Raw genomic sequence first — 15,631 nt, forward strand, 5'->3', positions numbered from 1 at the left:
TGATGAAATTTAACTTGTTCTCAAAATGTTAATACCAATGTTATGTGTTTAAACAATAAAACATGAAGAAAGCACAACTATTGACCATAAAACATACAATATAAAACTAACAGTCTCTACCTAAAGTTCATCATATATTCACACCCTGTTTCTAATTGGATCTTATGATTTGAAAGGCCTCAGTTCTGAATTTAGTTTAAAGATGGTTAAAGGGGTCTTTGCTTTTTATTTATTTCATTTATATATGTATGTATTTTTTTTAAATTTATTTTATTTATTCATGAGAGACAGAGACAGAGGCAAAGACACAGGCAGAGGGAGAAGCAGGCTCCACGCAGGGAGCCCAATGCTGGACTCCATCCTGGGTCCCCAGGCTCACACTCTGAGCCAGAAGGCAGATGCCCATCCACTGAGCCACCTAGGCATCCCGAATCTTTGCTTTTTTAAAAACTAACTAGTATCTAAACAATTTTTAATTTCTGGAAATTCATTTTCAATGCCTACTATAATCTCTTCTACTTTTAAAGATTTTTTAAAATTTATTTGAGAGAGAGCATGAGAGAGCCTGAGCCAGGGAGGGAAAGTCAGAGGAAGAGGGAGAAGCAGTCTCCCCACTGAGCAGAGAGCATGTTATAGGGCTCTGTCCCAGGACTTGGGCTTGTGACCAGAGCTGAAGGCAGACACGTAACCAACTGGGCCACCTAGACCCTCCCCCTCCTGATACTTTTAATGCTATTTCATTATTTGGATTTTAATTGTAAAAATCTTTTATAATTAAATATAAACTACTAAATATTTCCTTTTAGGAAATATAAATTTCTCTATTTGAGTAATTCTTATTGTATCCTAATTTCCTAAATGTTAATTCTTACCATTTTTCTTCTCTGAACTCCTTCAAATTCTTCATTTTAATTATGACTTGGTATATGAACCATAATATTTGATAATATATGCTGGTCAAATAATCATTAAAGCCATCACAGAGAAACATTTTCTTTATTCTTACCTGCAAATTCTTAAATAATATGTATCACTTAGAAATTGTGTTCAGTGTATACCCAGAATAGCATAAAGAAATTAGTGATATCTTGATATTGGTAGCCCAAGCATAATAAGAGAGCTCTATCATATCCCCAGGTTCTGGCTCCTTGTAGCCATCCTGAGAGTGATGCACTCAAAACAAGGGTCAGACTTCTAATCATTATATTGCATTTCAGACAGGCAAAGGCCAAAGAGCATAAAAGTGCACATAGCTGGAGGACCTGGGTGGCTCAGTCGGTTAAGTGTTCAACTCTTGATTTTGATTCAGGTCATGATCTCAGGGTTGTGAGATTGAACCCCATGTCGGGCTCTACAAACAGCATGGAGTCTGCTTGAGATCTCTCTCCCTCTCCCTCTGTCCCTTCCCTGCTCTCTAAATAAATAAATAAATAAATAAATAAATAAATAAATAAATCTTATATAGATAAAATGGTGCACATAGCAACAATGAAGGGGAGAATAAATATTGGGGAGGCAACTGGCAGATCTAACCACATCACATTAAAAAATCACATTTTATTCATTTTTTTGACAATTTCATCTTATAATGCCCCAACTTTGTCTATGCTAGTCTCCAGCTTTTTTTTTTTTTTTTAAGATTTTACTTACTTATTCATGAGAGACACACACACACAGAGAGAAGCAGAGACACAGGCAGAGGGAGAAGTAGGCTCCCTGCAGGGAGCCGATGTGGGACTCGATCCCTGGTCTCCAGGATCATGCCCTGGGCGGAAGGCAGTGCTAATCCGCTGAGCCACTCGGGCTGCCCATCTCCAACTCTTTTAATGCTAGTTTTGTCTGATATATAGCTGTGCATTTGGTTCCCATATATGTGTTTTGTTGCTTTTGTTTCTACTAATATTTTTTTTCTTTTTAGATTATAACATATTTGCAGAAGAAGATTTACAAAATTAAGAAAAGAATAAAAAAGAAAATTAGTACTACTTTTTCACATCATTCAGAGATAACATTTTGCTATATAGTCCTTCAGTCTTTCTGAATTGTACATAATATATGCAAATATAAATATATATTTATAATTATGCAGTTGCTACTTTATTCATATTATTTTAGAAAGTGTATTATTTTAAGTATACTTAAAATAAAATATATAAATAAGTGCTATTTGAGACATGAATTTTGTGACTGCATAGCATTCTATTATCTGCACAAATCACAACTTAGGTATTTGATCTCTAATTGTTATATACTCTGTTTACTTTTAAGGGTTTACATGGTGAAATTCTCCAAAAACCCATTTTGCCTGTATCTCTAATTAGTTTAGAATAGCTTAATGCAAGTGAAATAGGTCAAAAGAGATATAAATAAAGGAAAAGGTAAAATTTCTGCAGAGACTAGAAAATCCTGAAGTGAAGGGTATAATACATGCTATGCTTCAATGCATGTTTGCCAAGAGTGGGGTGGGGTGAGTTAAGCAAAAGTATTACAGCTTTCATCTCCAGAGGTAAAGAAGTCAACATTTTCTCATTTCCAGGTAGACGGGAGCAGGTGATGAAGGGGAAGGTATTTAAAGTGCTTTGCATGGAGAGGCTGGTAAACATTTGGAAAAGACACTTTGCCAGTTCCTTCAACATTCAGCAACAACAAAATGAAGTAAAATGAAGGGATCAACGAATTGACTGAGGGCCCGCTTGAGTTAGGAAACAGGTCTTGACTTCTCCCAAGCTGGGCAAATAGAGAAGAGGGATAGATAAATAGTTTTCAGTTAGAGAATGCCACAGTGTAGATACTTCTGTAATGTAGAACACACTGCGAGCATTCAAGGGCAAAGCTGTCCAGGGACTTGGTCAAGGCAGTACCTACACATTTAGCCATAGTGTATAGACTCGATATGGAATTATGCCCTCCTATAAGTTGCCTAATGGTCTTCAGAAGCATTACATTTAAAAAATGTACAGAATCCAGGAGCTTCTGATTTGTCATGCTTTTCATGATTGAAATTATCATAGGATTTTAATCAAGTCATATTTACTGTAGAAATTGTGCAACAGACTTAGTTTAGGATTCTTGAAGGCCACATGAAAATGTCAGGAGCAGGGAATGAGCAAGAGAGAGAGAGAAAGAGATAGAGAGGGAAGGAGGGGGAGGGAGAGGGCGAGAACGTACTAGTGATGACTTTAGAAGTTACAGATTAATCTGCTTCCTTTGATACCTAGGAAAATAGAGGAATCAATAAAAAAGACAGTTGATTTTCATACACCTCAAAGGAGCAGAACAAATAGGAGTAACAACCAACATGATTTTGGAGAAGTAAATCCCTTGACTTCATCTAATTTTAATCTCTGATACAATGACAAGATCTAAATATGAGTTAGAAGCAAGAGTTTGTATATCTTCACTTCAGTAAAGTTTTTTTTTTTTTTTTTTTTATTTATTTATGATAGTCACACACACAGAGAGAGAGAGAGAGGCAGAGACATAGGCAGAGGGAGAAGCAGGCTCCATGCACCGGGAGCCCAATGTGGGATTCGATCCCGGGTCTCCAGGATCGCGCCCTGGGCCAAAGGCAGGCGCTAAACCGCTGCGCCACCCAGGGATCCCCAGTAAAGTTTTGTTTTTGTCTTACATGACATGTGAGGGGAGGCATAACTTGTGATTGTCACTGGATCAGTGACCTGCCAGGGCAGATTAACGAAGACTTCAGAAGGTTGAGTGGGTTCTTACATTGAATGAAATTTGTATTAATCTCCAGAATTAGTGAATATAAAATATGGAAACTGCAGACTAGAAAGATGCTAAATATGTAATGGATTTGCAAGCATTCAAAGTGAATATAGGAGGAAAGAGAGATGGCTGAAGAAAGTTGAAGATTGTTGAGAACCATCAATTAAAGTGACACTTAAAAAAAGGATAATATCTAGTGTAATAAGATGTAAATGGTAATAGTGTAAATAAAATAGAAATATGTAGGCATTGTAACACATTGTTGCCATAATTAGAAATGAGACATAGGATGGCTGCTTGGATTATTCTGGGGAATCTGTGGTGTTTCCTGCCTTCACCTGTACCACTTGTCATGTAATAATCCTGTTGTATGTCCCAGTTACAAGACTGTAACACACGTTCACCTATTTGTAGTTATTTTCCTTCCTTAGGTCCTAGAAAGTGCTTGGCTGTTGCTTTGCAAGAGAATAAGGAATTGTGTTAATTCCTCCAAAAATAAACAATTATTTTACTAAAACTGCTCAGTTTCCATTCCTTTCCATATAAACAGTTTTTTATTTCAAATTTGGGGGTAATTCTTTGAAAACTTCTTAAAAGGTAGTTCAGCTTAACATGTGTAATACCAAGAAGGCACAGAAGCCAACTCAAGATACGACAGTATGAAGAACTAGGGTCAGATACTATGCCATGACCCACTGGCTGTAAAATATAACCTGGTTGTGGGGTTCAAATATGATACTTGTGCATATCAATATTAATTGAATATGTTAAATATTATTAATATAATTAAACTAATATGAATAGGAATATGTCATTTAACTTACTATTTAACATATAAATCTAGTAAAAATATTATCAAGTCTGAACAGTCTTATACTATTTGATTTAACAATTCCCCTTCTGGGTGTTTTATCTTAAGGAAACAATCATGCTATGACATAAGACATAGGATGGATACCACAGTGTTTTTATTTTTAATTTTTTTTGGTTATAGATGCTTGATAATTTACATATGGAAAAATACAATATAAATAACGGCACGTATGGGGTTTCCATGAGTGAAATGGTTTTGTATTGTAATGATAAAAAACATGGTATTGCTACAGAAAGAAATTCACAATTAAGTAAAAAGAAATTACTTATAGTCTAAATGCAATAATTCTTTAAAGAATAGTCTGGAAATAACGAGTAGTTTACATGAAATATATTATTTTAGGAATTAAGGATGATTTTATTTTAACTTTTTTTCTAAACTCATAAAAAAGAACCTGGGGATTTTTTTTTTTATTTAGAAAAACAACTTTATAAGGAAAAACCGCTTATACTGATAACCTTTAAAGACTGATAGTCTTCTTTATTTTTTTCTCTTTAATTTCTGATGACTTTTTTTGTGAATAAAATTTCATTATTAACTTTACACTTGCTTGATATAATATTATCTGTACTGTTTATTTAAAAATCTGAGGCTAGGGCAGCCTGGTTGGTTTAGTGGTTCAGCACCGCCTTCGGCCCAGGGCATGACCCTGGAGACCCAGGATCAAGTCCCATGTCAGGCTCCCTGCAGGGAGCCTGCTTCTCCCTCTGCCTGTGTCTCTGCCTCTCTCTCTCTCTCTCTCTCTGTGTCTTTCATGAATGAATGAATAAAATCTTAAAAAAAAAACAAACCTGAGGCTAGAGTGCACATTTATTTTCATTCTCCTATATTTTGTATATTTAATATGCATAGGTAAACACATAAATTATAAACAATGTTTTATTTTAAATGTAGGCATATTTAATGTATAAATTACATATAAATATAAAATATGTAAAAAACTGGAGAATGTGCATAGAGATAGATACATGGATTTTTGTTATTTTAGTTGTCTAAGATCATTGGCCAATGATTATTTTTTACCTTCATAATTTTTTTCTTGATTTAAAAACGCATCACTTGCTTTGTCTATTTTTTTGTGATCCCAAAATATCTTAATGATTGTAAAATGTTTATTTACTTCTACCTTTTTCTCTAATTTCAAATATTTTTTAAAGATTTAATTTAATTTATTTATTTGCAAGAGAGAGCTAGAGAGAGAGCATGGGGACTTGGGGATGGGAGGAGGAGAGAGAGTGACAGAGGGAGAGGGAGAGGCAGCTCCCCACTGAGCAGGGAGCCTGGAGAGGGCTGGAGCCCAAGGAGGTCTTGATCCCAGGAACGAGGGATCATGACCTGAGCCAAAGGCAGACGCCTAACTGACTAAGCCATCCAGGCTGCCCTCTAATTTTAAATTTTGATACAGTTTCAAATGTATAGAAAACTTGCAATTATTGTGCTCAAGAACACGGAATATTCTCTGTACAGATTCATTAGTTGTTTACATCATGATTATATGTATGTGCATATATGTATTTTTCCTGAATCATTTGAGAATAAGTTGTAGACATTATGCTTTTTTATTTGAAGTATTTTGGTATGTCTTTCCTAAGAATAAAGGCATTGTCCTATGTAAACACAGAATTATGAAAATTAAGATAATGTATTATCAACTAAATACTGTTACGTAACTGTATCTAGGATCACATGTGCATTGGCTTGTCATACCTTTTTTTTTTTTTTTTCCTTTTCATGCCTTTTAAACTTCCTTTAATCTGGAACATTTTCTCAGTCTTTAGTGGCTGAATTTGAAGATAATTTCGGACTTTCCTCAGTTTGGGTTTGCCTGATATTTCCAAATGATTGATTCAGGTGATGCATTTTTGGCAGATGTATATACCACAGAAGTGATGTTGGGTCCTTCTCAGGTGCACGAGGCACTTCATGTGCATTTATCTATTAGTGATGACGTTGTCTTTGATTGTTTAGAGAAGGTAGTCTCTGCCAAGTTTCTGCACTGAAAGTTATTATTTTCCCCATTGTAATTAATAAGTGATTTGTGAGAAGGTGCTTTAAGACTATGGAAATATCTTGCTCTTCACACTTTCACGCCTAAGTAAGTGCTGATCCACAAGGGGTTTTTTATTTTATTTTTTAAAGATTTTATTTATTCATGAGACACAGAGAGAGAGGCAGAGACACAGGCAGAGGGAGAAGCAGGCTCCCTGCGAGGAGCCACATGCAGGATTTGATCCCAGGACCCCAAGATCACTACCTGAGCCGAAGGCAGACACTCAATCACCGAGCCACCCAGGTGTCCCATAAGTGTTTTGTTGACTGACTCAATAAACTATTTGTTTAGTGATGATTTTCTGACACCACCAAGACATCTACATTTATTAGGTGGCATTCCATGCAAAGGAAGATGTTTTTCTTCTTCCTTATATATTTTATTCATTTCTCTTATATTTATATTCTCTATAATGAATCTTAATTCTTTATGATAATCATTTATTTTGATTTTCCAATTGTCCTAGATATGACTGGTAAGAACTTCTTGAAGATGAGGCCTCTGTCCTTTTGACATATCCCATCATTTTTAAATGCTTTACTCCTCCCCCTGCAAACACAAACAAACAAACAAAAAGGTCATCACCTTGAATTTTATATACTTTGATCACCTCCCTGTGTACATGTTCTAAAATGCCTGGATAGTTTTTCACATTTTCATAGTTTCAGTAACTTTCTGAAAGTCAGTTTTGTATCACTCTTAGGACGTTTGCTTTCCTCTTTTCCTCACAGTTTTTCTGGACTCCTTAGATTCCCTATAAAACCTATTGTGAGCTTATAAGATAACTCTTTTGGAAATTGGTGTTTAATTCTCTGTTTACAGATAATTTGACATTTTTATTATTCTCTAACTTCCAGTTATACTGAAGACCTAGGGTTTTTGTATTTTTGTTTGTTTGTTTTGGTTGTATATTTTTTGAAGAATGTGGGAAAAGTTTCAGATTTAAGTGGCTGGTATTGGGGATCCCCAGGTGCCTCAGCGGTTTAGCGCCTGCCTTTAGCCCAGGGCCTGGTCCTGGAGTCCCGGGATCGAGTCCTGCATCGGGCTCCCTGCGTGAAGCCTGCTTCTCCCTCCTCCTGTGTCTCTGCCTCTCTCTCTCTCTCTCTGAGTGTGTGTGTCTCTCATGAATGAATGAATAAATGAATGAATGAATGAATAAATAAATAAATAAATAAATAATAAATATTTAAAAAAAAATAAATGGCTGGTATTACCACAACTACCCAGAATTCCAGGTCTGTGTTTTTAAAGCATTACACAGAACATACTAACATTTCAAGTTATTTGCAATATATGCCACGATGCAACAGGATTTATGGATTGCAGATGTTTACCTTCAGTGGTCTGTGTTCTCTTAATCTAGTTTAATTTAGTTAAATTGAAGGTTTCTTTCTCTGTTATTATAATTATTTTATCAAATAGTAAACCTGTCAGTCTAGGAAGTATGTCTCTGGAAGATGTGTTCACAGTAAATGTAAAATCATTATTTTAGATCATAAAGTCCCTTGATTTGTACCAATTGATTTGGTTTATACATTTCTCCCTTAGCTTAAAAATTTTTCAAATATGAGGGCACCTGGGTGGCTTAGTCAGCTAAGCGTCTGCCTTTGGCTCAGGTCATGATCCCAGGGTCCTGGGATGGAGCCCTGCATTCGGCTTCTTACTCAGCAGGCAGTCTGCTCCTCCCTCTGCCTCTCCTTCTGCGTTCCCCCCACTCATGCTCTCTTTCACTTTTTCTTTCAAATAAAGAAAACTTATAAAAAATTAAAATTATCAAATGTATATTTAAACAAATGGAAATTCAAGCCCATGGAATTTTAAAACATATATACAGAGATTAAAACAAGGTAACTAATCAATAATACCTGATTATAAGAATCCAGTGAAATATAGTTAGAAGCCATTGCTTCATTTAATGAAATAAGCTTTTTGACCGTAATTAAGAAGATTTTCTCCTCTCCAGTTTCACAGCAAAGAGGTCTGATTGTAGTTGGATTGGGAACAAAACACTCCAGTGCTTGCAAATGGTAGAAGGTAGCTTGCAAAAGTAGGAAATAGCTGAGTGCAGAAAGCATGCCACATTCAGGAGGGGCAAGCATTTCTCTGTTCTCTGGAGGCTGTGAACCCAGCCTCACAAAAGAAGCTAGAAATGAGAATTATTCTGAGAAATCTCCTACTTTACAATTTTTAAAAAATAGTTTCAAAACCATGGTGTGGGATAAACAAAACATGTCAGTAAGGCCAGATTTGGTTATTATATCCCAGCTTTCACCCTCTTCTCTGGATGCATTGTAAGGATTATCAGGGGCTGTAGTGAGAAGAATCTGTGTCGGAAAAGCTGGTTCATAGGCTAGGATCACCTCTTACTAGCTGCGTCAATCTGGGCAAATCATGTGATTAGTATTAACTTCAGTTCGCTTGCCTATGAGGGTGAATATGCTAAAATATGAAGAAATATATAGGTTTGCTAATTGTTATAACTTCATAATTCTTTTGAAATTATTTGTGGACATAAATTAGTATCTACTATTAAGCTCTAAGGTTTAAACCTAGAAAAATGAAATTTATAGAAATACACCATTTCTTAGAAATTTCTTAATCCCCTTTTGACATGGAACTATAAATTGTTACCTCTATCTAGTTTCCTCTCATTTGAGACCTTTTGTGTTGAGTGAGCATTAGTAAAATCATTCATTCTTGTGCCAGGCGGAGGCCAGTGTCATCTCGTTGTCTTCCATTCACTAGAGGAAGATAAATGAGGTTTTCAACTCCGAATGCCTGTTCTGCTTGTTGAACTTTTGATTTAATTACATTTGGCTTTGGTGAACACAAAGGTACACCTCCGGCATTAGGAAGCTGATGTCCCTGTTTAGCGCCATGAACCAAATCTTTCTGGGCAGATTCTGCTCCTCACTGAGGTCCCATGTTCCCCTAAAGATGCTTGCTACTTAAGAGGGTTTCTCTTTATACTGTCTATAGTGGTTTTGATCTACCTTGTACTTTAAAGGGTCACTTTGATTATCACTAGGTATGTTTGTTTTGTTTTCTTTTGAACAGTTCTTGTATGGCACACCATACCCAGTAGGATAAAATCCATTTAAGTTGAAATATTTTGAGCTTTGAAATTAATGTGCTCTTCCCAACACCTCTCCTTTAAACCAAACAAATCAATTAATAAAATCTGATTAACTTTCTCCTTATTAGTAACTTTCTGACAAAAAAATGGATGTTTGTGTATTTTTGTAAGGTGTGCAAGTGGCATGCCTGCATTTTTCTCAGTGCATGGTTTTCAATTATTACTGAAATGCAATTACAAAGTGAATTGGTGCAAATCTCTGGATAAATCAAGCAAAATTCTCTTCTAACTCAGTGATCTTCATATATCAAACAAAAGTACATTTTAAAAGCTTGAAATATTTTAATAACCACCTCAAATCTCCAACCTAAATTTACTTATAAATATCTCATACTTTCGAATTGCTTTTATGTTATTCTGGCGTGTTCTGGGGAAACTGTTTCTTGCATATATTTCTGAAGCCACTGTGCAGACTTCTTACCTCTTAAGAGCATCCTCTTTGACTAATATATAGAATATTTGTATATAGTTGGGAATATTTCTGTTCATCAGCCCATTATACTTTGCTAGATGTATAATAGACATTTTGCAAAACCTTATTTCAGTATGTTAAAGTATATGTTCTTTAAGTGTGTGTTGGTCTGGATTAGTTTTTCTGTGACCTTGGCAAATTGCTTACTCTTTTGGATTTTTTTTTTCTTTTCACAGATGCATATTGTAGGAGTATTTTGAGGATGAATGTTTGCAAATCATTTTGAAATTGCCAAACGCCACATACAGTAAGTAATATGTATTTTTATTTTTCCACTCAGTTGCAGTCATGCTGAATGAATTTGGCAGTCATAAAAGAACACATTTCTATTTATGGTTCTTGATATTTGTGAATATTGAGGCAAAATGTATATAAAAGATAAAATTTGATGAGCTATTCTGGATTAAGTTGTATAAATTCAAGATTTCTGATGACAGATTTTACTATTGCTCCACTTACATAACTTTCACATAATATTTCTCACTTATATTTGGGTGAGTTTTTTTCTGAATCATAAATTGAGAAGAGTGCAGGAAATATTAGTGTATTAGCCCGTGCTGTTATGGAGATTTAAAAGAAATATTGAATTAAGAATTAAGATTTGCTGACTACTAAGACTTACTGTGAATCAGGCAATTTATATGTGTTGCCTATAATTCTTCCCTAAATATTTTAAGATCATTAGTTTTATCCTTGTTTTATAAATAAAAGAAACTGAGGGTCAAGAAGTTTTCACACCTTGCTCAATATCTACTCAAAGTGATGAGTCTGGGCTTTGAGCACAAGACTTTTCAGAAAATACTGCCTCTACCTATTAATGTACGTAAAGTTAAATAAGTCTTCTAAGAGGCTGAATATTTAGGAGTTGAAACATGTTCTGATACTTTCTTTATATTTCTGTTTTGCTTAAGCATTATCCTGAAATATTGTACTTTTTTCTGTATTATCTATCATTTGATTGCTTTTATTTCAAATGGTGTTTTCCAGTTCCTCAACTTGGACTTCTTTGAACTAGGATAGAAGAAATGCAAATGCAGATTCTGAGAAACATTGTATTTTTAGGTGATCTTAGTATTTGATTAAAACAGTTTAGAATTAGTGTTCTTTTATCTATGTATCAATATTTAATTCATCAAGAAGAGTTCTTTTTTAAAAAAGATTTTATTTATTTATTCATGAAAGACACTCAGAGAGAGAGAAGCAGAGACACAGGCAGAGGGAGAAGCAGGCTCCCTGCAGGGAGCCCGATGAGGGATTCGATCCTGGGACTCCAGGGTCACGCCCTGGACTGAAGGCAGGTGCCAAACCGCTGAGCCACCCAGGTGTCCCTAGAATTAGAGTTCTGAAGTTCTCTAAGGTTTTATTTCCTTCATTAAAAAAAAAATCAAATAAAATTAAATCACGTTATTATTATCATTATTTTTTAAAAGATTTTATTTATTTATTCATGAGAGACACAGAGAGAGGCAGAGACACAGGCAGAGGGAGAAGCAGGCTCCACGCAGGGAGCCCGATGTGGGACTCGATCCCGGGTCTCCAGGATCAGGCCCTGGGCCCTCAACCGCTGGGCCACCCGGGCTGCCCTCATGTTATATTTTAAGAGTTTGGAGGGACCGCAGAATCAGTCCTAGCTTTCACATGCTCAGATTCCTTGTTTGATGAAATGAGGTGATTGGGAGGACAATTTTAAAGTAGGATTTCTAAAAAATGTACAAGTGATAATGGCAGCATTGATGTTTTTATGTTGTCTCCTAATAAAACTACTTAAAAAAAAAAAAAAAGATGGCCTAGTATGTGTCTAGGGGTTCATGCTGCGTATCCAGACCACCTGGTTTTTAATACCAGATTTATCACTTATTAGCTGTGTGGTTGAACAAATTAATGTCTCTTTAAAATGGATGTAAGATTGGGAACTACTTCATTTGTATGAGTTAACACATGTAAGGTGCAGCCGAATTCCAGCTACTTAGTAAGTTGATATTTCAATTCAAGTATGTCTGTTAATAAGCATGACTTCATAATCATGTCATGCAAAGTATACGAAAACAGTTCTCAGTGAATAACGTTTATTGACATGTTCCAAAAGAAACTAAGGTCCAGCCTTTATAAATGTAGAGACATCTCTGCTATTTTGAACTCTTAGTGAAAAAACAAACTACTTAGGTAATCAACATTTATATACAGCAAGTGACATCAGCACACGTATATGTCCTCGTGTGTGTCGACTGCATACCTAGACTGCAAGTGTGTTTGTGTGCTTTTTGGGGAAGAGGGGGTAGCTGTGAAGTGCTTACAGAGTCTAAAATGCATACTTGGAAAGAGGACAAACTTACAGATAGAAAATAAAGTAGTAGTTGAAATGATGGTCAATTCACTTGAGGGAATAATCTCATCCAATGCTTTATGAAACAGTTCATGGAACTTGAAGTGATGTGGACACGGAAACAGTATTTTCTAAGTATTTACTCTATCCCATGCATTTTACATTCAGTATCTCAGTTTTTCTAAGCAATAAGATGAGGTAGGTGTGTTATCCTAATCTTTTTGTAAGAGGAGAGTGTGCAATAGGATGTTTTAAATCTGTCATTCATGGGACCAAAGCTTGAGACTGATCTAATTCTCAAACATTTATTCTTTATACTCTTTTTTTAATTTTTTTTTTTTTTAGATTTTATTCATTTATTAGAGAGAGAGAGAGAGAGAGGAAGAGAGATACAGGCAGAGGGAGAAGCAGGCCCCATGCAGGGAGCCCGATGTGGGACTTGATCCCGGGTCTCCAGGATCACACCCTGGGCTGAAGGTGGTGCTAAACCACTGAGCCACCCGGGCTGCCCAGTTCTTTATACTCTTAACATGAGTGTGAAGGACTGAAATTCTATGGCTGATCTTTCTTTTATTTGCATGAACACAGTGCTCCCAAACTTCAGATCATACATATGAGTTCTTTAGTAAATAAGTAGCTGATTATTGAATTTCAACTATAATAAATGACAATTGCCTCACATTTGTAACCCAGTCCAATCTTATTCTGCTCCTGCACAACAGGCCAGTAAGTTGAAAGAGGTGTTGCAGCCAGGAAAGCAATTTTATTCAGAAAGCCAGAAACCAAGTACGTGGCCGACTGTTATCTGAGAGAACCATCTTCCCTCAACACGGGATTGGAGCTACTTTTATATTAGCAAAGGGGGAGTGGGACAGGGTTGTTGTCTGAAGGTGACTAATGTTTGTTGATCCAAGGAAGGTCATGTAACTTCTTTATCATTGGTCAGTTCATCTTCACGTGCAGGCATCTGGTCTTCCCATTCCTGTACATCTTTTTTTTTTTTTTTTTTTAAGGTTTGTTTATTTATTTGTTTTAGAGAAAGTGAGAGAGATAATAAGTGGGGCAGGGGCAGAAAAGAGACAGGAAGGGAGAGAGTCTCAAGCAGACTCCCTGCTGAGCAAGAAGCCCTTCTGGGGCTCAGTGCCACGACCCTAAGATCATGACCTGAGCTGAAATCAAGAGTTGGGCGCTCAACTGACTGAGCCACTCAGGCACCCTGCTGTTCCTGTAAATCTTAATCAGAGCATAATCATTTCTCTGTTTCTTTATCTCCTGGGTGAAGTAGGTTTTGAGTAAAGACTGATTTTTGCAAATCATAGCTGTACCATGTCTACATGGCAGGGCATAGCAGAAGTTTCTAAGCTATAGGTTGTAGCAGCAAGGGAAATAGAAGCAATATAAGTAGCAATGCTAAGTTTCTCCCTGTTACAGAGTAAGTGTTCAGGGGCCACTCAGCAATCTGAAACAAATTGCCTTTTAAAAATGTTGTTTTTGTAAAGAAAACTTAAAAAATAAAAAAAGCTTCTTTGCTAGCAGCAGATACTATATCTTATGCTACTTCTCAGAATTTGAAGTGACTGACCACACCATTTTCTTGTGATCCTTCCACCATTTCATACAGTGCAGAAAAGTTTGAAATGAAGAGTTCAGCTTGACTTAATTAATGATTCCCCTCACTATTTGTTATCTTCAGGTGTCTCATCATTGAGGGGCGTCTTCTACAACACCACATGGGTGGCATTGACACTTGTCCTTTTCTAAGAAAAGATTTTATTTATTTATTCATGAGAGACACACACAGAGAGAGAGAGAGGCAGAGACACAGGCAGAGGGGGAAGCAGGCTCCATGCAGGGAGCCCGATGTGGGACTCCATCCCGGGTCTCCAGGATCATGCCCTGGGCTGAAGGCGGCGCTAAACTGCTGAGCCTCCCAGGAATCCCTGACATTTGTCCTTGTCATCTCTTTGGGGATCTTCATCTTTTTTCCTTTTCAGTCATCCACTGATCCCAGTCCCAGTCACACATCACTTCTTGAACAAAGTGTCAGCAACATATTACATAAGGGATATTTTTAAACTTACTAGTATTTAAAATATTATTGCCCTTAAAGGGTAATCTCACAGTGCGGTTGGTTTTGAGAGGAAAGGATTTAGAATACTTCTTTCAATTTTAGATTTGGTCTTTGAAAAAACAAAGCTAGTGATTACATTTAGTGATTCTGTTTTCACTTAATTCAATAAATATTTATTGCATACTTCTATAATATGAGAAGCACTGTGTTGGTTTAGTAGTAGAGCAAGTGGAAGGTAAAGATAAAAATGACTCTCAAGAAAATTCTGTGTTCAATTTCAGGAAATAAGAGGCACAGGCATATATAAAGGCTATTGTATTAGGATATGATATCATGAGAACAGCCTAAAGTAATCAAATCAATAAAGCTGTTTTAAATAATTTGAGAAATAATGAAACAATTGCATATATGTGAAAAAAATAAAACATTAGAGGATATTTAAGAAAGATATAATTCTGGACTGCATTGGCTCAAGATTTCATCATGGAGATTGCATTTGCACTAGATCTTGATGCAGGTCAAAAATGTTAACAGATAAGTCAAGGAATTGTCATACCTGAGCTTAGAGTTGAAGAGGAATACTTCACATTCAGTAAGTGGTAAATTAAATAGTTTGACAACGGCATAGGTTTCTTGTGTTAGACTAAAAACAGATAACACTGGAAAATTAAGGCTGGAACTAGGTTGTAGGAAATACTGATAATCACAGTACGAACTTTGAATTTAATTGGTAGGCAATTGAAAAAAAAAAAAAAGAACGTGTGGGAGGGCCAATCCTGTGAATTAAAAATGTCCTTTTTGATATTAATCTGGTAGTGTTTTGGCAATGGATTCCAGTTGGAAGACGTGTAGACAAGAGCACAATTTTTAGGAAAATGTAACAGCATGCAAATAAGGCATGAAGGTAAGACCTAAGGTAGTAGCAGCAGGAATGGAGAGAAGGAATAGATACAGGCGAGGCTTTGAAAGACACGAGGTC

The 15,631-nt window shown here is 36.1% G+C and overlaps 1 protein-coding gene across 4 annotated transcripts in view; it reads left to right on the forward strand.

Moving 5' to 3' along the window:
* GALNT13 (polypeptide N-acetylgalactosaminyltransferase 13) overlaps window positions 1–15,631 on the forward strand; it is a 541,363-nt gene that overhangs the window by 58,976 nt on the left and 466,756 nt on the right. For all 4 annotated transcript variants that reach the window (XM_035698790.2, XM_049106172.1, XM_035698788.2 and 1 more), the window contains one exon: window positions 10,435–10,505. The gene's annotated coding sequence lies outside the window, so the exon portion shown is untranslated. The remainder of the gene's footprint in view (window positions 1–10,434; window positions 10,506–15,631) is intronic.

The sequence above is a fragment of the Canis lupus genome, chromosome 36, assembly GCF_003254725.2.
Source record: "Canis lupus dingo isolate Sandy chromosome 36, ASM325472v2, whole genome shotgun sequence".
Lineage (NCBI taxonomy): Eukaryota > Metazoa > Chordata > Mammalia > Carnivora > Canidae > Canis > Canis lupus.